Source organism: Protopterus annectens, chromosome 4.part0, assembly GCF_019279795.1.
Source record: "Protopterus annectens isolate FY-2018-M chromosome 4.part0, PAN1.0, whole genome shotgun sequence".
Lineage (NCBI taxonomy): Eukaryota > Metazoa > Chordata > Ceratodontiformes > Protopteridae > Protopterus > Protopterus annectens.
Window position 1 is genome coordinate 528200168 of NC_056733.1, and position 22090 is coordinate 528222257.

The 22090-nt window shown below is 43.0% G+C and overlaps 1 protein-coding gene across 1 annotated transcript in view; it reads right to left on the minus strand.

The window, feature by feature from the left end:
* NIPSNAP1 (nipsnap homolog 1) overlaps positions 1-22090 on the minus strand; it is an 810051-nt gene that overhangs the window by 554724 nt on the left and 233237 nt on the right. The gene's annotated exons all lie outside the window — the stretch shown is intronic.

A 22090-nucleotide genomic window follows, 5' to 3' on the forward strand; every position in this document is an offset into this window, starting at 1 on the left:
CAGCATTCATTCATTTAAGTAAGCGCTGCTATCAGTACAAACACTGTTTAAACACACTGGTAGACAACATGAATCTTTGCACTGGAATGAGAAATACTAAAAGAATTCTGGCAATGGGATAAAATACATTCCTTCAGTTACCAAGGGAAACCAACTTTGATGTATTTTAGAACCTATGGAAGTGGTATCAATGTGAAATGATGTAAAACTTGCTGTTTAATGTCTGGCATTGCATCATGATCGTATTTGTTATTATGCATTAAACTATCTCAGAAACAGTGCTGGTAATAAATTTTGCTACCAAAGCACTGCTGACTTAGGCAATATGACTTCCTGACTTAACACCCTGACTCACAGGCCATGAGTTTGAGCAATGAAAGTGTTGATCAGCAGCTATGAAAAAAAAAAGAACTAATCAGCATGTTTCTTATGTCAGCATTCCTCTTACTTCTTTCTTTTTTCTTGTCCCTGTCCAAATTAAGTCATAACGCCAGAACAGTATCACTCTGCAGAGTTTAATACTACTGAAAGGGGTCCTGCATCTCAAATAGAACAGGGAGGAAAGCTTAAGGAAGTGTACTGTGGGGGCACTACATACTTCGCTAACTTCTTTGATCCTGCCTTGAAAGTCCTGCTCTCTTATTCACACAGAGTTTTCTTAAACTCTATCAAAAGTATTAGCAACCATAAAAAGAGATTCTCACAAACAGCCAGAGCAGGTAAGTAGACTGCTTGCCACTCAACACCCCACCACCACCACCTTGCCAGCCTTCCAGTAGGCTGCTGGGGTTTCTGGGATATCAAGAGGAGCCCGTGACAACCAGGTAAGACGGCTGCTACAACGGACCATTCTCAAGTAAATATAAAAAAATATGAGAGCTACATTATTAAACAAATTACAGTCTTCAGGATGCACAGGATAAAACATTAAAAAGATATCAGTACATCAGAAGTACTGAGACAACCTTTTATCTCAAGTAATATCTTTAAAAAATTTGCAAATATATTTTCTTTTTAGATCGCCATTAGTCTCAGTGTAAAAAGATAAAGAAATGTGAGCAGAGAGTAGTGGAAAGTTTATTCCACACCTTGGCTCCACTAACATAAGATGATGGGGGTGGGTTACCTGGTGAACAGCAACTTTCCTGAATGGACAAACTAGAAAAAAAAAAAATCACCCAAATATTTAATCTGGAAAAGTAACTCCCTGTATACCAGCCACCTATTATAATAAACTACAGTAAATTGCCAGAGTGAGAATTCTGCTGGAATGATTTCAATTGAACGACCTACTCTCTAATGTACCTTGCTGAAAAAAAAACTGCAACAAAGTAATATTAGGAGGTAGCGCTGTCACCTCACAGTAAGACGTTGTCCTGCTCGATTCTCAGCTAGAGCGTATTCTGTGTGGAGACATGCGTGAATGGGCATACCTTCATTGAAGGTTGTGCATCAGGGCTGGCAACTCGGCACGTAAAAATCTACTGCCAATCATTAGCGGACCGGAGTTCCGCTGTGGCGACCCCTAACCAGGAAAAGCCGAAAGACACAACAACAACTGTTAAAAAGGAAGAGCTGTGAAGTACAAAAAGTGAAGGTAACAGAATGATGTGTGTGACAGAGACAGAGGGAGAAACTGAGAAACAGAAACAGCCCATCAGCAAGCATTGGAGAGTAGTTGAAGTTTAGTAGCTTGTAAATGACTAAAGTAACCTGGTATAATTTATGTCAATAAAAGACACACATAAGCTTGACATTAAAAGGCTAAGAACGAGCAGTGTTCTTGCTGAAGCGGAGGCATTTACCTTTACAAATAAATAGTCACCATTAACATGACTAACTCAGCATTTCAGTTCAGAAGGTCCCCATTTCAGGGAAAAAAAAAATAACACTTGTTTTTCTAATTTGCCCTGGCTACCTGCCAATCATCAGCCTCCTTTCAGTTAATTGATCAATCTGTTCCCTCTTCACCAAGGACAAGAGCTGGTTAAGAGCAGCCATCATTTAGGCAACCATCAGAGGTGGTTTAAGGGTTTTCTTGTATTTTGCAGCCATAACATTTCCTGTATGTACTCAGCTGTGGGAAGAAAGGGAGCATACAACGTGCTGAGATGGACATACCCTCACTTCTGCAAGAGACAATGCCAACAAGCAACCCTACCCACCAACCATGAATCATGGGAGGAAGTTCCCCAGTCTTCTCTACGGAAATCACACCTGCTCAATGTGCCCCCAAGTGCAAGCAACGTTTCCCACTCCCTGGATGATGCCAGTGGGTAATGCCCCTTCACTTCTCTCCTTCCCTGCCCAGTTCCTCCTGTCCTGGGGATGCTAATCATACCCTAGCTGCCTGCGTCACAGTCAGAGCCCCATACCTCTGTGTGTACACAATGGACAGTTACTACACAATACAAAAGGGAGAGTTGCTGCACAATACAAAATGGGGAGTTGCTGCACAAGTTACAGTGAAGAACTACTATGTACAAAGGAATGTACTAGAAATACACAATGCAGAAACAGAGTTACTGCACAGTACACAGCAGAGAACTCCAGAGTAATGAGCAATGGAAAGTGCACAAAGGGAAGTTATCATTCGGTACACAAGGTGAAGATAATACACAAGGGGAACTACTGCAAAGTGTGACAGCAGACTTACTCCATGGTATACAAGAAAGGGTTACTGCACAAAACTAAAATGAAAGTTATTGCACAGTGCACAAGGGAAAGTTATTGGATTTCAATATAGCTGCTGAGAGCAGAGGCCACCATCTTTTGCTTTAAAGGTTTTTCCATTCTGGTTCACTTCCTGGACTTTGTAGAAACCATACTTCTTTTTAACTGTTAATTAGAAATGTCCTCTGGAAAGAACAAATTTTCATAATAGGGCCTTATCAAAAAGACCCTGGTATCAACAAAAGGTACAAAATGTAATGCAAATAATGCTTGCGGAAATCATACATATGCTACTTCAGAAAAAAAATGTCGACAGGTAGATTTTAGGTCATGGTAATGAGCACGTTCTGTGACGTTTGCCATGTAATTATTAATACGTGCCCACTCGAACAGTTGTACAACATAAAACTAAGACCATAGTCATGATAATTACTGTAGATTTTCATATAATGCAAAGCATGCAAAATCTGAAGGTAATGCTACTCAATGCTAGAAGTCTAAACCTCAAAATGCACTCTCTCAAGGCACTCCCAAAAATGGAGAACATCGATATCTGTGCAGTAACTGAGACCTGGTTCAAGGCTCCAGAGAGCACCCCTGCAATACCAGGCTACAACTCTTACCACACTTCTCGGCCACTAAACCAGGACCGAAACACTAAAGGTGGAGGAGTGGCAATATTCACCAAGGATATTCACACCACCAGGCTAGTTGCCCAACACAATGCGTCTGAAATTCTCCAGGTGCAACTAACACTATGTAAGACTGCAATCCAGATTGTAGCTTGCTACAGATCCCCCACCATACCCCAAGATTCTCACTACACCTTTCTAAACATACTGGAAAATATTAAGATAGAACCAAACACCCTAATACTGGGTGATTTTAACTACCCTGCCATTAACTGGGAAAACTACTCATGTACCAACATCTTTGCCCAACGGTTCTTGGAATTCATAAATTCCAGCGCCTGGATCAATTAATCCATAGTCCCACCAGGGGCTCCAATATCCTAGACATGGTCATTACCAACATGGGAAATCTATGCTCCACACCTATGCTCACCCCCTCGTTAGTCAGGTCTGACCATAAGCTAATCACCTTTAACATCCACATCCCACTCCCAACCCCCAATAAGGAAACCTCCATAAAAAAACTTCTCCAAAGCCAACTTCATGCTTCTCAAGTCAGAAGTGACAAACTTCATGACACCCATGCAGATGGGAACTGAAAGTTCAACTGCTGAATCCTACACTAAAGCACTGTATGAGCACATCCACTCATGCATGAATCGTGCCATCCCAAATAGAACCAAGATGCTCTCATCCAAAAAAAGGAAGCCAATCTGGTGGTCTCCTGCCATAAACAAACTTTACAACAAAAGGAAGAAACTGTTGCAGAGAAGAGGAAAATCCCAGGATGCAAAAAACTCCCTTACCAGCCTCAGTAACAAACTGAGATCCCTCATAAAATCCTCCAAAGCTAGTTATGAAAATAAAATTGACAAAGATTCCAAAGACAACCGCAAGGCATTCTATAACTATGTCAATAATCTAAATGGCAATGCTCAGATCTGCTCTGAGCTAAAACATAATGACATTAAATATACCGATCCCAAGCATATTGCCAGTATCCTGGCAGATCAATTCAGTGCCAACTTCACCCCCCTCTCACCCCTTAAATGGCCCATTTCAATACCGGAAAATTGCCAAATTCCGGTAATAATGGCCACACAGGTAAAAAAACGCACTCTCCAAAGCTAAGAATGCAGCATCCATGGGACCAGATGACATCCTGGGCTGTGTACTACATGAACTACAATATGAACTGGCACCTCACCTAAGTGTCATGTTTAATCATAGCCTCACCTCAGGTTTCATGGCCACTGAGTGGCGCAGAGCTACAGTTATCCCACTCCGCAAGGGGGGAATCCACCTTGGATCCCGGAAACTACCGTCCCATCAGTCTGACAAGCCTTATCTGCAAGGCCATGGAGTGTATTATCATGGAACTTATAAACAAAAATATTGGCAACCTTCAAACACTGGACCCCACCCAGTTTGGGTTCGTGAAGGGCCGATCTTGTCTCCTGAACCTGACTGACTTCTTTGAATAAGTCTCCAGAGCCATGGACAAGGGTAAGGTGGTCCACACAGCCCATCTAGACCTTGCCAAGGCCTTTGACACCATCCCCCATTCTGGAATCATAGATAAACTTACTAAGCTGGGCATTAATCCCTATGTCACCCAATGGGTTGCTAACCGGCTTACTGACAGAACCCACACTGTAAAAGTAGCCGACTCCAAATCCAGCTCCAGACAAGTGGAGTACCTCAGGGTTCAGTCCTGGGACCACTCTTGTTTGGCATCTACTTCTCTGAAGTACAGGCCAACACTAAGGGACTCTGGCTAACAAAGTTCACAGATGACTGCAAACTGGGAGCCATTATTTAATCCCCAAATGATGTGGATACTCTACAAAAGGGCCTTACAGAAACAGATGATTGGTGCCAGAGCCATGGGCTCAAGCTCAATGCCAAGAAATGTATAGTTATCCCCTTTGGGAAAAAACATGTATCCGTGAATTACCATATAGGTGGCGGTACACTAAACACCGAAAGTGTGATAAGACACTTAGGGACACAGGTGGACAGTGGTCTCACCTTCGATTTGCCACAACAGTCAGGAAATCCTTCTATGTGGCACACCTCATCACTAAGGGCTTTTCATCCAGGAAAAAAGGAGGTCATTGTCCCACTGTACTCATCCCTCATTAGACCCATTATAGAATACAACGCCCCGTTTGGTATGTACCACTCAAGACATCTGCAACAACTGGAAAGGCCACAGAAATATCTCAGTAAAAGAATCACAGGCCTAAAGCGGATGCCCTACGCTGACCGCCTTAAAAAACTCCAGCTATACTCTGTCGCATATCATCTACTCAGAGGCGATCTCTGCTTAACATACAAGGTCATGTCAAACCCAGAGCTGTTGGACATGCTACACGTAAAGAAATCCCAATCCCTCAGTGCCACATGCTCCAGGGATCTAAACCTTGTCATCACAATAAACAAAACATGCTGGAGGGATATGATTTCAGGGACCCTTTCTGTCATAACTGTTGCATGTAGTTACACAATTCCATTTGTAAATGTTGCTTCACAGCTGTTTTATATAAATCTGCATTTTGGATTTAAGTTACACATATTCAGTGCCATAGTCTGTGTGGTGGTGGTGGTAGTCCATAGACTGTATGTTAGACATTTGAGATTAAGGGCCTTACAGAAACAGATGCTTGGTGCCAGAGCCATGGGCTCAAGCTCAATGCCAAGAAATGTATAGTTGCCCCCTTTGGGAAAAAAACATGTACCCGTGAATTACCACATAGGTGGCAGTACACTAAACACCGAAAGTGTGATAAGAGACTTAGGGACACAGGTCCTTCTATGTGGCACACCTCATCATTAAGGGTTTTTCATCCAGAAAAAAGGAGGTTATTGTCCCACTGTACTCACCCCTCATTAGACCCATTATAGAATACAACGTCCCATTTGGTATGTACCTCTCAAGACACCTGCAACAACTGGAAAGGCTGCAGAAATACCTTGGTAAAAGAATCACATGCCTAAAGCAGATGCCCTATGCTGACCGCCTTAAAAAACTCCATCTATACTCTGTTGCATATCGTCTACTCAGAGGCGATCTCTGCTTAACATACAAGGCCATGTCAAACCCAAAGCTGTTGGACATGCTACACAAAGTAATCCCAATCCCTCACAGCCACATGCTCCAGGGATCTAAATCTTGTCATCACAATAAACAAAACATGCTGGAGGGATAGGTTCCTGACCCAGAGATTCCCCAGACTCTGGAATAGATTGCCCATACATGTCAAGTAGAGTGCCTCTTTTGCCTTCTTCAAAGGGAACCTTGACGATTGGATGGGAGAAAGGAAATTCACCCCGTGGATCACGTCAGTCACCCTGCTAGACAGGGGTCCAGGGAAGTAAATAGTGTGGGAAGAAATAGCCAGGGAATTGTTATGGCTAAGCTGTATAGGCCCTAGGGCTGATAGCCTAGTGCCAACCTATGAACCTATATTCCTTCCTTTACTTGCTTACTACTTCTCGCTCCTATTATATTTACATTATACAATATTCATTGGCTACTGTAACTTGTTTTCTGTTTTTAATTGCCACTGTGTTTTACTTCTACACTATAATAACTGTGAATTATCTAACATATTATCGACTATTTATGTACATTAATATTTACCGACACTGACTGTGTCCTTGACATAGCAGTCAAGGCCATGGTTGAAAATGGTCCTTGGACCAGTTCACTTACACAGTTAACAAATGAAAATAAATACACAGGTAATAAAACTTTCAGATAGGACATCTCCATTACTGGCAACAGATTGTACAAATATGATGAGACATGCTAAGGGGCTCACGTTTCATGTTTGGCCAAGTGCTGTTAGTAAGGTAAACATTACAAAAATGATTAAGATATACAAGTTTACATTAGTGAAGTGCAGTGAAAACAAGAATTAGTTTGTCAGACTGTGGTACTATATCATGGCACAATCTGTAACAGTATATGTCACTTATGTACTTAAAGGCTGCTATGATCACTTTATTACAATATATTGTGAACATTGGGAAGATGATGTAATATATTTTACAAGGGGCATTGAGATTTCTGTTGATACGTGTATTCTGATAGTCAAGTATTAAACTTTGTACTCGATATATGAGCTCCAAGGTCTGTTGGGAAGTTGTTCTAAGTAGTTGAAAAAAATGTGGTTCATGGTTCTCCGTCAGAAATGAGGCACCCTTAACTGCATGACCCACTATTCTGAAAAATATACAGTGTGATAAAAAAATATGATGCATGCCAAACAAAGCCTGCTGTGATATCACTAGAGCATTTTGTGGCTCAATTATGCAAGTCCAAGTCTACTTGCTACAACTGCTGAAGTGCCCCCCCACCTCTGCTAAACATAATATTGAAATATCAAAAAATAGGAGTCTCAAAATGGGTTTTCTTGTGTAGATTATTTCAGACATTAAAACTGTCAAAACTGATTTCTGTACTTTAGAAAAGCAACATGTTTATTCTAGAAGGTATGTGTACAACAATTATATGTTGCAGGCTAGATAATGTTCATAGTACTTCTTTACTATGAAACAAAGGTATACTACAGAATATTGCTTGCCCGAGTGAAACAATTAGAAACATAAATGATACGTTTCTAAGTCTGACCTTGTTTTGTTACTTGTTCTATAATGAATATGGCCTTGTTTGTGTGACTGTATGGATGAAGTCATGAGAACTTGTACAGTGTGAGAATGTGTTGAAATGTAACGAGTAAAGTACAGTTTTGTACCTACCATAAATGTAGATGTTCGAGTGTTCACCCTGCTGCAGTCATCACACTTGGGTTATCCTGTCGTCAGGCGGTCCCGCAGTCGGCCGGATTTCCAAAGTCTTGGTCCGACATCGGTTGCTGTCGCCTCATCCCTGACGTCAGTGCGCCAGGGGTACATATACTGCAACCGACGCCATTTTCTTCAGTTTTCCTTGCCCCAGATGTCAGGTGCCCCCAAAAAGGTGATCCAAATTAGTACCAAAAAGTGAGAACACTGTACAGACACAAAAACCCTTCAGCTATAAGCAAATACATCAGTAAGGCATAACAAAGATTTTGCCAGTGGATCAGAGGGGTTGGAGGGAGGGTAGCCTGGACTGCAGCAGGGTGAATACTCGAACATCTACATTTATGGTAGGTACAAAACTGTACTATGTTCATCGTGTTACCCTGCTGCAGTCATCACACTTGGGTTGAGTCCCAAAGCTAAGGTAGGGTGGAGGCATTATAGAGGGTTGGAGGAGGCAATGAGGCCCTGCAGAACTGCAGTGGTGAAGCCTGCCCTGGACTTGGAATAAAGAGGTAAGTGATAGTGTTTGGTGAAGGTGTGTACAGAACTCCAAGTTGCAGCTTCTAAAATTTCCTTGGTAGGAACCCCCCTGAGAAAGGCAGTGGAGGTAGCTGTTGCCCTGGTAGACTGGGATCTAATGGTAGGAGGAACTGGTTTCCCATGATGGGTATAGCAGAATCGTATGCAATGGCCTATCCATTTAGAAATGGTTTGCTTGGAAATGGCCCTCCCTTGAGAAGCTGTAGCATAGGAAACAAAGAGCTGGTCAGTTTTTCTGAAAGCCTTAGTTTTATCCAAGTAATATCGAAGCTGCCTGTGAATGTCCAAGGAATGTAGGTGCCTCTTACCTTTGTTCTGTGGAATGGGGAAGAAAGTGGGTAGATGGATGGTTTGATTTAAAGCTACACTGGAAACCACCTTAGGCATAAAGGAAGGATTAGTTCGTAGAGAAACTCTGTCGATGAAAAATGAGGAAAGGTTCCACTGTCATAAGTGCCTGTAATTCTGAAACTCTCCTAGCAGAAGTTATTGCCAGGAGCAGGGCAGTCTTCCAAGATAGGAACTGAAGGTCTGCAGAAAAAGCTGGTTCAAAGGGAGGTAATGTTAGTTTTTCCAGAACAAAGTTGAGGTCCCATGTTGGTGTAGGAGCTCTTCTAGGTGGTCTAATGTTTTTTGCCCCTCTGAGGAACTGCCTTAGGAGTGGGTTTGAAAATAAAGGTGGATTTGTGTCGTAGTGAGCCGAAATAGCTGAAGCATGGATTTTAATTGAGGAGAAGGAAAGTCCTTTATGCAACAACTCAGCTAAATACTGCAGAATGTGAGGCATATGAGGCTGAGTTGTGTCTTGGCCTTTAGCTTGGTTCCAAGCCGAAAAACTTTTCCATTTGTCCGAGTAAGCCTTCCTGGTGCTTGGCCTCCTGGCTTCTAGAATAACATCCAGTACTGCTTGTGATAAAGGGGCTGGCTGGCTGCTTAATTGATTTGCCATGCAGCCAGGTTTAAGGTTTTGATCTGGCTGTGTAGAATCTGCTTGTCTTGCTGTGTGAGCAAATGAGGTATTTGAGGCAATATCCATGGTGGGCTGTGAGCCATATTCTTCAATAGCGGGTACCAGTGCTGGCGTGGCCAGTCTGGGGCTATGAGAATCATTCGAGGTTTCTCCTTTTTGACCTTCAAAAGTACCTTTGTGAGAAGAGGTAATGGAGAAAGGCATATGTTGTCAGGTTTTTCCAACTGAAGGAGAGAGCATCCACTTTCCAAGCTTGATGGTGGAATGTTCTTGTACAAAATTTTGTCAGCTGGTAGTTTTGAGGACTGGCAAACAGGTCTATATTTGGTAGGCCCCATCTTTGAGTTATCATTGCAAATATTTGTGGGTCTAGCTTCCACTCGTGGGGATCCTTGATGTTTCTGCTTAGGTCGTCTGCCAATGTGTTTTTCTGTCCTGGCAGGAAGTGAGCTTGTACCTGGACTTGGTAGGTCAGAGCTGTGTTCCATAAGATCATTGCTTGCCTGCAAAGAGGGTAGGAATGTGTGCCCCCTTGTTTATGTACCACATTACTGTGGTGTTGTCCGTCTTTATTGCCAGTTGTCCAGGCTGTAGTAGATCCTTGAAGGCTGTCAGAGCTTTCTGTACAGATAGCATCTCTTTTTGGTTTATGTGCAGTTTTCTTTGTTCTGCAGTCCATAGGCCTTGAATGTATTGCCCTGCCATGTGAGCCCCCCCAGGCATAGTCTGAAGCATCTGTTGTGATAGTTTGCCTGTGTGGGGGCAAGGTGAAAGGCTGACGCTTGTTGAGGTGACAAGCCTGTGCCCACCATAGAAATTCCTGTTGAAGGCAGGGAATGAGAGATATCACTGTGTCCAAGTTGTGGCTGTGTTGAGACCATACGCTTTTTAAGTACCATTGTAATTTCCTCATATGCAGTTTTGCAAATGGTATTATCAGAATGCAAGATGCCATGAAGCCCAAAGCCTGCAGAATTTTTCTTGCAGTTAATTGGGTCTTTGTTGCCATTGTCTTGAAATATTGAGTCAGTTGTAATTGTTTGTCTGGTGTAAGATAAGCCTTCTGGGCCGTTGTGTCCAAGCTGGCACCCAGGAATGTCATTTTTTGTGAGGGTACTAGTTTTGACTTCTTTTCGTTTACTGTGTACCCAAGACAATTTAGTAGATGCTTCATAAAAGCCAGATGTTGTATGAGAATGTCTTTTCTTTCTGCTTGGATGAGGCAGTCGTCTAGGTATGGATATATCTGAATTCCTCTTTGTCTGCAGTATGCAATTACTGGTGCCAGGCATTTTGTGAATACTCTGGGCGCAGTAGATAAGCCAAAGGGCAGTGCAGAGAATTGATAATGGGTCGAACCTGCAATGAAATGGAGGTATCTTCTGCAACTTTGTCTGATAGGGACATGCAGGTATGCCTCCTTGAGGTCCAACGTTACCAGCCATGCTTCCTTGCCCAACATGGGAAGTAGCTGCTGTAGTGTTAGCATCTTGAATTTGGGAACTTGTAAGTGTTTAGAATTGAAAGGTCCAGAATTGGTCTCCAAGCATTTTCTTTCCTGGGTACTAGGAAGAGTCTTGAGTAAAATCCTTGGCCTTGCTCTTGAGTTGGTACCCTTTGAATGGCTCTCATGGCCATGAGAGCTGTAATTTGTTTTTGCGTCTCTGCCCTTTGATTTTGTGGCAGGTTTGGCATTCCTCTTTTTATTGGCAAGGTGTGAAAGTGGAATCTTTATCCACGTAAAATTATGTCTAGGACCCATTTGTCCTTTGTGACCATGTGCCAGTTGTCTACAAATAGTGCTAGTTTTCCCCCCAGGGGGGCTGACAAAAGAGCTTTGTTTGGCCAGCTGAGGTGCAAGTCATTGAGTTTGCCGTCTGGTGGTTTGAGACCTGTCTTCTCCTCCCTTCTGGGTTGGAGTGGCCCACTGGCGAGGTTTATACTGAGCTTGTGGTTGTCCTCTGCCCCTTGGGCGCCTGTATTTACCCCTCTGAGGCCTGTCAGTGGCTGGAAAGGACCAATTTTTGGTTGGCCAGTTTCTGCCGAAGTGAGGGGGTTGTACCTGTAGGAAATCTTTGACTGTCTGCATTGATTTTGCCTTATCTTCCATTTTCTTTAAAACTTCTTCTGCTTTAACACCAAAAAGAAAGTACAGTTTTGTACTTACCATAAATGTAGATGTTCAAGTGCTAATACAGCTGCAGTCATAACAGATGGGTTATCCTGCCGTCAGGCGGGTCCTCGGTCGGCCGAATTCCAAAGTCTAGGTCCGGTGTCGGTTGTCGTCGCTTCTTCCCTGACGTCAGTGTGACAGGGGTATAAAAGAACCAGCCGACGCCATTTTCTTCAGTTTTTCTTGCCCCAGATGTCAGGTGCCCCCAGAAGGAAGGCAATACATAAAATTATGTAATAATGCAATGCAATATAATCAAAGACCAGTAGTTGCAAGCAAATACACCATAAAAGAACACCTCTAGAGGGGAAGGAGGGAGGGAAACCTGACTGCAGCTGTATTAGCACTCGAACATATACATTTATGGTAGGCACAAAACTGTACTATGTTCATCGTGCATACAGCTGCAGTCATAACAGATGGGTAGAATCCCAAAGCTAAGAAAGGGGTGGTAGGCCCTAGGTGGAGCTAGGAGGAGCCAAAATGCCCCGCAAGACTGCAGTGGCAAAGCCTGCTCTAGATTTGGAGTATAATGGTAGGTTGTAGTGCCTAGAGAAGGTATGCACAGAACTCCAAGTGGCTGCTTCTAAAATATGCTTGGTAGGAACTCCTCTGAGGAAGGCTGCAGAGGTGGCTGTGGCCCTGGTAGAATGAGTTCTAATGCCTGTAGGTACAGTTTTGCCATGAAAGGAATAGCAAAAGCGTATGCAGTGGGCTATCCATTCTGAGATTGTCTGTTTGGATATTGGCTTTCGAGCTCCTACCGCATAGGCCACAAAAAGCTGTTCTGATTTTCTGAAAGGTTTTGTTCTGTCCAAATAATAACGCAGTTGTCTGCGGATGTCCAAGGAATGCAGTAACCTCTCCCCTTTGTTTTGAGGATTAGGATAAAAGGTAGGTAAATGTATGGCCTGATTTAAAGCTACCTTGGATACCACTTTAGGCATAAAGGACGGGTTGGTACGTAATGAAACTCTATCCTGATGGAAGATGATAAAAGGCTGGACAGCCATAAGAGCCTGTAGTTCTGAAACTCTACGAGCTGAAGTGATAGCCAGAAGGAAAGCTGTTTTCCAGGACAAATATTGTAAATCTGATGAGGCAGCTGGTTCAAAAGGAGGCAAAGTCAGTTTTTCCAGAATGAAATTAAGATCCCAAGCAGGTATTGGTTGTTTCCTTGGAGGTCTTAAATTCTTAGCCCCTCTGAGGAACTGTCTTAATAGAGGGTGAGAGAATAAAGGTGGATCGGTGTTGTATTCTGCAGAAATGGCTGAGACATGGATTTTGATGGAGGAGAACGAAAGTCCACTGCTTAGCAGTTCAGCCAAATATTGTAGTATTTGAGGTAAATTCAGTTTTCCAGGGCACTGCCCCTTTTTCTCATTCCAAACACAAAAACGTTTCCATTTTGCAGAGTAAGCTTTTCTAGCTGATGGCCTTCTGGCCTCCAAAATGACATCCTGCACCTCCTTGGAGAGCAGGGCCTGCTGCGATGCTAAGGAATCTTCCATGCGGCTAGATTGAGTGTTTTCAGCTGACTGTGAAGAGTTTTGAAGCTGTGCTGAGTCAAAAGAAGAGGCATTAGAGGCAGGGTCCATGGTGGGGAATGCGTCAGGCTCCTCAGGAGTGGGTACCAGTGTTGCCTTTGCCAGTCCTGAGCAATGAGGATCATCTGTGGTCTGTCTGCTCTGGTCTTCAATAGGACTTTGGGCAGCAGAGGAAGAGGTGGGAAGGCATAAACTGTCATTGATGTCCAACTGAAAGAGAGCGCGTCCACTCTCCAGGCCTTTGGATGGAAGATCCTCGAGCAGAATTTTGCCAATTGATGATTTTTGTGGGAGGCAAAGAGATCTATGTCTGGCCTTCCCCATTCTTGGATTATTTCTGTAAAAACTTTTGGATGCAACTTCCATTTGTGTGGATCTGTCATATTCCTGCTTAGGTTCAGCAAGAAAAGAACACTGTCAGGGTAAGGTATCACCTCCCAAAAAAAGCACAAATCCAAAATCAGAAGAGGTTGATACTCCACAACAAACGAAGCAAACCAGATGAATGAAAAGACTCTTCTGATTTTGGATTCCTGCTTAGGTTGTCTGCCAGTGTGTTTTCTTTGCCTGGCAAGTACTGTGCTTGTAGTTCCATTTGTAAGTCCATGGTCATGTTCCAAAGTGACATGGCCAGTCTGCATAAGGGATAAGAATGTGTTCCTCCCTGCTTGTTCATGTACCACATAACTGTGGTGTTGTCTGTTCTTATCAATAGCTGACCTGGTTGTAGAAGGTCCTTGAAAGCTGTAATAGCATTTATCACTGCTAGCATTTCTTTTTGATTGATGTGAAGGTGCTTTTCTTTTTGGGTCCATTTGCCCTGAATGCACCGGTCTGTCATGTGCACCCCCCAGGCGTAGTCCGAGGCGTCTGTTGTGATGACTTGATTTGCTTGAGGCTTGCTGAATGGAAGACCTGTGTTTGTTTGGCATGCTTGAGCCCACCACAGAAATTCCTTTTGTAGACATGGAATTAGTGGTATTATTGTTTCCAAACTGTTGCTGTGTTGAGACCATATGTTTATGTACCATTGTAGTTTTCTCATATGCAGCTTTGCACATGGGATTAGTAAGATGCAAGATGCCATGAATCCCAGAGCCTGCAGGATTTTCCTTGCAGTCAGCCTGGTGCAATTTGCCAGTGTTCTGAAATATTGAATTAGTTGCCCCTGCTTCTCTGGCGTGAGGTAGGCCATCTGGGTGTTTGTGTCCAAATTGGCACCCAGGAAAACTATCTTCCGAGAGGGTATTAGTCTTGATTTCTTTGTTGACTGTGTATCCTAGAGAGTTTAATAACATTATTACATAAGCCAGATGTTTCAGAAGAATGTGCTTGCTGTCCGCTTGGATCAGGCAGTCGTCCAAATAAGGGTATATTTGTATCCCTTGAAGTCTGCAGTAGGCAATTACTGATGCCAGGCATTTCGTGAATACTCTGGGTGCAGTAGATAAACCAAAGGGCAATGCAGAGAATTGATAATGGGTTGAACCTTAAAGAAATCTGAGGTATCTTCTGCAATTTTGTCTGATTGGGACATGCAGGTATGCCTCCTTGAGGTCCAATGTTACCAGCCAAGACTCCTTGCCCAGCATGGGAAGAAGTTGCTGTAGAGTGAGTATCTTGAATTTTGGTACGAGTAGAAATGAGTTTAGGATGGATAAGTCCAAAATAGGTCTCCAATCTTTTCCCTTCCTTGGTATCAGAAATAGCCTGGAATAAAAACCTTGACCTTGTTCGTGCGTAGGTACCTCTTGAATAGCTTTCATGTTTATAAGATCTGAAATTTGCTTTTGTGCCTCTGCCCTTTGATTGTGTGGCAGGTTTGGCATGCTTTTCATTTTTGGAAGGGTATGAAAATGGAATTTGTAGCCTCTGTTTATAATGTTCAGGATCCATTTGTCCTTTGTGACAATATGCCAATTCTTTGAGAATAGTGCCAGCTTTCCTCCTAAGGGGGCTGCCATTTGAAACCTGGTTGGCATGCAAAGGGGAAAGTCATTGGTTTTGCTTTCTGAAAGATTGCAAGTTGTCCTCACCACCTCTTTGTGTAGGAGCTTGCCATTGTCCGCCTCTGTAGGAGCCTTGTATTTGCCCTCTGCCCCTCGGGCGCCTGTATCTGCCTCTTTGGGGTCTGTCTGTGGCAGGAAAGGACCAGTTTTTGGAAGGCCAATTTCTACTAAAACGTGGGGGTTGAACCTGCAGAAATTCTTTCACAGTTTGCATTGATTTAGCCTTTTCCTCCATTTTCCGTAATACTTCCTCAGCATTTGCCCCAAATAGTACATCCTTTTGAAGAGGGGCGTCTAGTAATTTAGCTTTGACATGATCAGGCAAGGCTTGTTCCTTGAGCCAGGCATGCCTACGTATGACTGAGCCTGTAACAGCAGCTCTACATGAGGCCTCTAGAGCATCAAAATTACATTGTAAGGTATGTTTACCCACTTGTTCTGCACTATGCATCAAATCCTGCAACTCCTTCATGTCTGGTTGTTCAGGTTGTGACATTTTACTTTTCAATTGAGATAACAGAAACTGTTGGTATTTTAGCATATGAAACTGACAGTTTAAGGCCCTCATGGATAAGGTAGCCGAGGTATATACCTTTTTTCCCCCACCTTTCTAAGGATCTGGAATCTCTCTCGGAAGGCAATGGGTTTTGGCAATGGAGGCCTTAACTCCCTTGGGCCCTGTGAGATGGTTTCTAGGTCAGCAGCATGGCTTTTGTATAGAAATTGGTGTGAGTCAGGAACCCTGTAGTACCTGTCAGGCTTAACTGGAGCTGGAGGAAGAGAGTCCGGGTTAAGGCAGGCCTCCGAGTAAACATCATCTAGGATGTCCAGGACAGGAGGAATAGCCAGAGGCCTGTGCTGGGGTAACAAAAGAAATTCCCTGAGCTTTTCTTGGAATCTGAATAATCCTGGCCTTCCCAGTGGAAGTGTTCCCTTAAGGTATGCAGAGTTTCACCAAATGAGTAATCCTCAGGGGGGGATACAGAAGGTATAGATTCCTCTGCATCAGAGTCTTCAAAAGGGGAGTAAGACTGTTCCTGATAGAGTGCTCTGAAATAATGGAGCCCTGATCAGAGGGGGAATCTTCCTCCACTCTGGGTCTTTTGTCCGGAGGTGGCTGAGAACCTCTGATTAGAGTAATTAAATCCTCAGCCATTTTAAGCATCTGTTTCTTAGGCATGGGGCCTGGAGATGGGCCCTGTGTAGTTGGTCTCTTAGGATGCATGGTAGCTTTAGACTTGGTGAAAGCTTTGATGGAGAAAGAAGAGGAAGGTCTGAAGACACCTTGAGTGGAGGTGGACCTGTCCACGTTCTGTGTTTCAATGCCAAGAGTGGCTTCGGTATCTGTAGTCAGGGTGTGGGCCGAGGAGCCTGCGACCTCGGGTACAGGACACACTGCCAAAGATGTGTCATCAGTAATCAGGGGCTGCGTAGGCGCCTCGCTGAGAACCGGACCACGTGTAGTCAGCTTTGGCGGGGTGTCGGTAGAGGCCGCGGACCTAGAGTGTCGGTCCTTGTCTTTGCGTTTTTTAGACAAAACCGGAGTCGGAGTATCCGACGACATAGTATAGTTAAATGCTTTCCCAAAATAATGCTGGGCGAACTCCGCCCGACGCTTAATAGTGCGTTTGTTGAATGTAACACAAAAGCGACAGACCGAGAAGTCGTGGTCTGGGCCTAAACAAGGTATACAGAGGGAATGGAAATCCTTATGCGGTATTTGCTTCCCACAAGAAATACAATTATTAACTTTGTCTGACATCGGTCTGAGGCAAGAAAAAGTTTCTCCAACGGGGTACTTAGCTTTTAAGAAGACTTCGGTTCCAAATTTTTCGTAATCTCAGGAGCTGGCCGACCGGCACTTGCGAACTGCTTCTGCTTCGGGCACCGCGCGGCAAGAAAGACTGAAGAAAATGGTGTCGGCTGGTTCTTTTATACCCCTGTCGCACTGACGTCAGGGAAGAAGTGACGACAACCGACGCCAGACCTAGACTTTGGAATTCGGCCGACCGAGGACCCGCCTGACGGCAGGATAACCCATCTGTTATGACTGCAGCTGTATGCACGATGAACATCATCCTGCTGCAAGGGAACATCTAGTAGTTTTGCTTTAACATGTTCAGGCAGACTTTGTTCCTTTAACCAGGCATGCCTACATATAACTGATCCAGTGACAGCTGCTCTGCAAGAGGCCTCCAAAGGATCAAACCCACACTGTAAGGTATGTTTGCCCACCTGCTCGGTGGCGTGCAACAAATCCTGTACTTCTTTCAATTCAGTTTGTTGAGGAAGGGTTGTTATCTTTTGTTTTAACTGAGAGATCAGAAATTGCTGATACCTGAGCATATGAAATTGACAGTTTAGAGCTCTCATAGCTAAAGTGGCTGAGGTGTAAACTTTTTCCCCCATCTGTCTAGTGCTCTTGAATCCCTTTCAGAAGGTACATGATTTTTAGCCATGGAAGCCTTAGCCCCCTTGGGACCCTGGGAGATAGTCTCTGGATCAGCTACTGGGCTTTTGTAAAGAAATTTATGGGAATCGGGTACTCTGTAGTATCTGTCAGGCTTGCCCGGGGCAGGAGGCAGAGAGTCAGGGTTGAAACTGGATTCTAAATAGACATCATCCACAATGTCCAAAACAGGAGGGATGGCTAGAGGTCTGTGTTGGGGGAGTAAAAGAAACTCTCTGAGCCTTTTCTTGGAATCAGAGTAATCCTGACCTTCCCAGTGAAAATGTTCCCTCATAGTGTGTAAAGTTTCCCCAAAAGAGTAGTCTTCTGGAGGGGAAGCTGAGGGAATAGAGTCCTCAGCATCAGAATCTTCATAAGGAGAGAAGGAATAGTCTTGGTCTTCAGAGGAATCCGAAGAAATAGACAGTTGTTCAGAGGAAGCAGATTCTTCCTCCTGTCTAGGCCTTTTGTCAGGAGGAGGCTGAGAACCCCTGATAAGAGAAATCAGATCTTCAGCCATCTTGAGCATCTGTTTCTTAGGCATAGGGCCTTGAACAGGAGACTGAAGTGAAGCCTTTTTCGATTTGGAAGGAGTCTTCGATTTGGAAAACGTCTTGACTGTAAGAGTCGTCTGTCTGAAAACGCCTTCTGAAGGCGATGGTGTTTCAGAAGTACCGACGTCCTTGGGAGGTAAGTCGTCGGTAGGGCCTGAAGTAAAAGGCTGCGTCGGCCTAGTACATTCCGTCAAAATATCCGTAGCGGTCTCGGGTTCCTCAAGTGCGGTAGTCAGAGGTTGCATCGGAGCCTCACTGATAACCGAAGGACCAAAGACCGGATCAACCGAGGCCTCGGAATCAGGCTTAGGCCTGGGGTGTCGGTCTTTATCCCTGCGTTTTTTGTGCACGCCAGTAGTCGGTAGCTTCGGCATGCTATAATTAAATTTTCTGCCAAAAAAGTGTTGTGCGAAATCAAATCGTCTTTTAATAGTACGTTTATTAAATCTAGCACAAAAATGACAAGAAGTGACATCGTGGTCAGGGCCTAGGCAGGGTATGCAATAAGAATGAAAATCCTTATGAGTTATTTGCTTCCCACAAGAAATACAATTGTTAACTTTTTCTGACATCGGTCTGAGGCAAGAAAAGTTTCCCCAACGGGGTACTTAGCTTTATAGAAGACTTCGGTCTGAAATTCGAATTCGAAAATCTCAGGAGACGGCCGACCTGCACTTGCGAACTGCTTCTGCTTCGGGCACCGCACGGCAAGAAAGACTGAAGAAAATGGCGTCTGTTGCAGTATATGTACCCCTGGCGCACTGACGTAAGGGATGAGGCGACAGCAACCGACGTCGAACCAAGACTTTGGAAATCCGGCTGGCTGCGGGACCGCCTGACGACAGGATAACCCAAGTATGATGACTGCAGCAGGGTAACACGATGAATATCAGCATTCTCCGAATAATAATTGCATATTTCTACTGTCAATCAAGGATGTGAATTACGACTGAAAGAAATATTCTAGAACCAGTCTGTTCTTCGTTTTATGTAAATGGTGGTCTTTTCAGTTTTTCCCGGTTAGGGGTCGCCACAGCGGAACTCCGGTCCGCTAATGATTGGCAGTAGATTTTCACAAACGCCGAGGTGCCAGCTTGACGTCCAACCTTCAATGAAGGCACGTCCATTTACGCATGTCTTTCGAACGCCACCCAACCGTGGGGAGGATATGCAAATTCCACACAGATGGCATGCCCCGCACTCCAGCCGAGAATCGAACAGGAGAACCTCTTGCTGTGAGGCAACAACGCTACCGCTGCACCACCAAATAAAAGTATGAATACAGCTTTGTTTGTGTGACTGTATGGATGAAGTCATGAGAAACTGTACAGTGTTAGAATGTGTTGAAATGTAACGAGCAACAGCATTATCTGAATAATAACATTTCTACTGCCAATCAAGGATGTGAATTATGATTGGAAGGAATATTCTAGAGCCTGTCTGTTCTTTGTTTTATGTAAACAGAGTCTGTAGTAGTTCTGCCACATTTTGTTTTGTTTAGATCATTTGAGATGTTGCCAATCTGTTCTGGAAATAAACATTTTGCCTCAAACTGTTTTCATGTCTTAGTAGATTTAATAATGACGAACAGTAATAAGGAAACTCAACACTGGCATGCTCAGCCAGCTTTTCTAAAATAACCTAGCTTGTTTTCTCATTTGCATATCTTAAAAAGGCAGGTAAGAGGGACAGAAAGCAGTAAAACAGAAAAAAATTATGATGTTATATTATTGTCTTAATGGCAGAACTTCAGCTGCAGACTTTAAAACATATCTTATTGTAATAATCAAACAGAAAAAAATGTACTACATGAAAGCTAATGTGTGCTGACATTTTTGACAGAAAAAGTCATGTGCAGAGATATGCACAAGTAACTATAAAATCTTGAAGGTATGTATACACACACACACACACACACACACACACACACACACACACACACACACACACACACACACACACACACAAAATGTTTCAGGATATTTACATGTACACCTCACCCATATATATATATATATATATATATTGGAAAAGACAACCTAATTGTGCAGGTATCTTTGGGTTTTATTTTATATAGCATTTTTAATTATGAAGGTTTTATAAAGGAAATGTGAGTTACTTTTACATGTTAATGCTTTTAATGAGATTTGAACCTCAAAAATTAATTTAAAAAATGCATGTAACAGAAATTTAAGGCATATTTAAAATACGATTCACTGATAAACATTTGCAGTGTGTTGAAATGCAGAGTTTATAAATATTATAGTAAAAAATGTTCTGTCTGTTCTGGAAGCTGCAATAAGAAAAAAAAGTGTTTTGTGTAGCTAAATGGGTCATTTAGACATTGCAAACGCACTTTGTTTTGCTTTGTTGCATTTCCAATGAGGACAAAACTAAAAGTGTTCAGATTTCTTGGTAAAATGTGATTTTTTTTACAAATTACATTTGTTGATAGGAAAATAATGAACAAAGTGGATTACATGTTTTACAGTGATATTCTTGTGAAACACTCTAGTCACATAAACGGTGACTTGTGAGCTCTGAAACACCAGAATGTTAAATTATGCCACTTAGTGTGGTCACAGACCAAACTGTTAAAATAACATTATTGACAAGGAGGGAGAAAACATGCAAGTGTGAATTCTAAAGTGCATTAAGTATTCACTAGCAAAAGCTACTTTGACTGAAGTCACATTTTTCTTATTGTCATAAAGCAAACATCCCATGTAAACTTGAATTAGCAGTAGATCTAATGAATCAGCATTATACAAATTTGTTTATATGTGTGTAAAGGTATTTACTTACTAAAACATACGAATTACACAACGACCCCCCATTAATATTCAAAAACTTGCACGCTGATTGGTCAGCATGCACGTTGTAAATCTGATTTATATTAATGGAAAAAGGTCCGGTCGCCCAGACTTTTTCCATTACTATAACTCTTACAGCAACACTGTCCTGCTATGTTCAACGAGTTTAACATAGCGAGACAGCTTTAAAAAAAGCAATGGAGATTCTCCGTTTCTTTTTTTAAAACTGTCTCGCCATGTTAAACCCACTTAACATAGCGAAACAGTTTGTAAAAAGCAACGGAGATCTTGCTTTCTCCGTTGCTTTGTTTCAAAACTGTCTTGCTATGTTAAATGGGTTTAACATAGCGAGACAGCTTTAAAATAAGCAACAGAGATTTCCGTTGCTTATTTTAAAGCTGTCTCGCTATGTTAAACCCATTTCGAAACAGTTTGTAAAAAGCAACGGAGATCTTGCTTTCTCAGTTGCTTTTGCCCACAGCTCTGATGTACTGCGTAGGCGTACGCATGCACAGTACATCAGAAGTGACGCAGAATACCAGACAGCTACGGAAGGGCAGCAAGGATACATTATACAATGCCATTATTTAAGAAAAGTAATTTTTTTTTCTTAAATAATGTCATTGTATAACAGCAATAACCCACTTCTGGGTGTGGGTAATGCTGGATTTACCCATGGTTGGCTTTGTTTGGCCACTCGGGCTTCGCTCTTGTGACCAAACCACACCAACCGTGGGTAAATCCAGCATTACCCACACCCAGGCATGGGTTATTGCCATAATACTTCACTGACTTCTCGATTTAGTGAAATGCAATCGTGGTTTAACACGATGCATACAAGAGGCTAGGAAAGTAATCATTGTTCTAATTCTAGCCATGGTTAAATCAGTAATAACTGAGGGGAAACAAATGGGT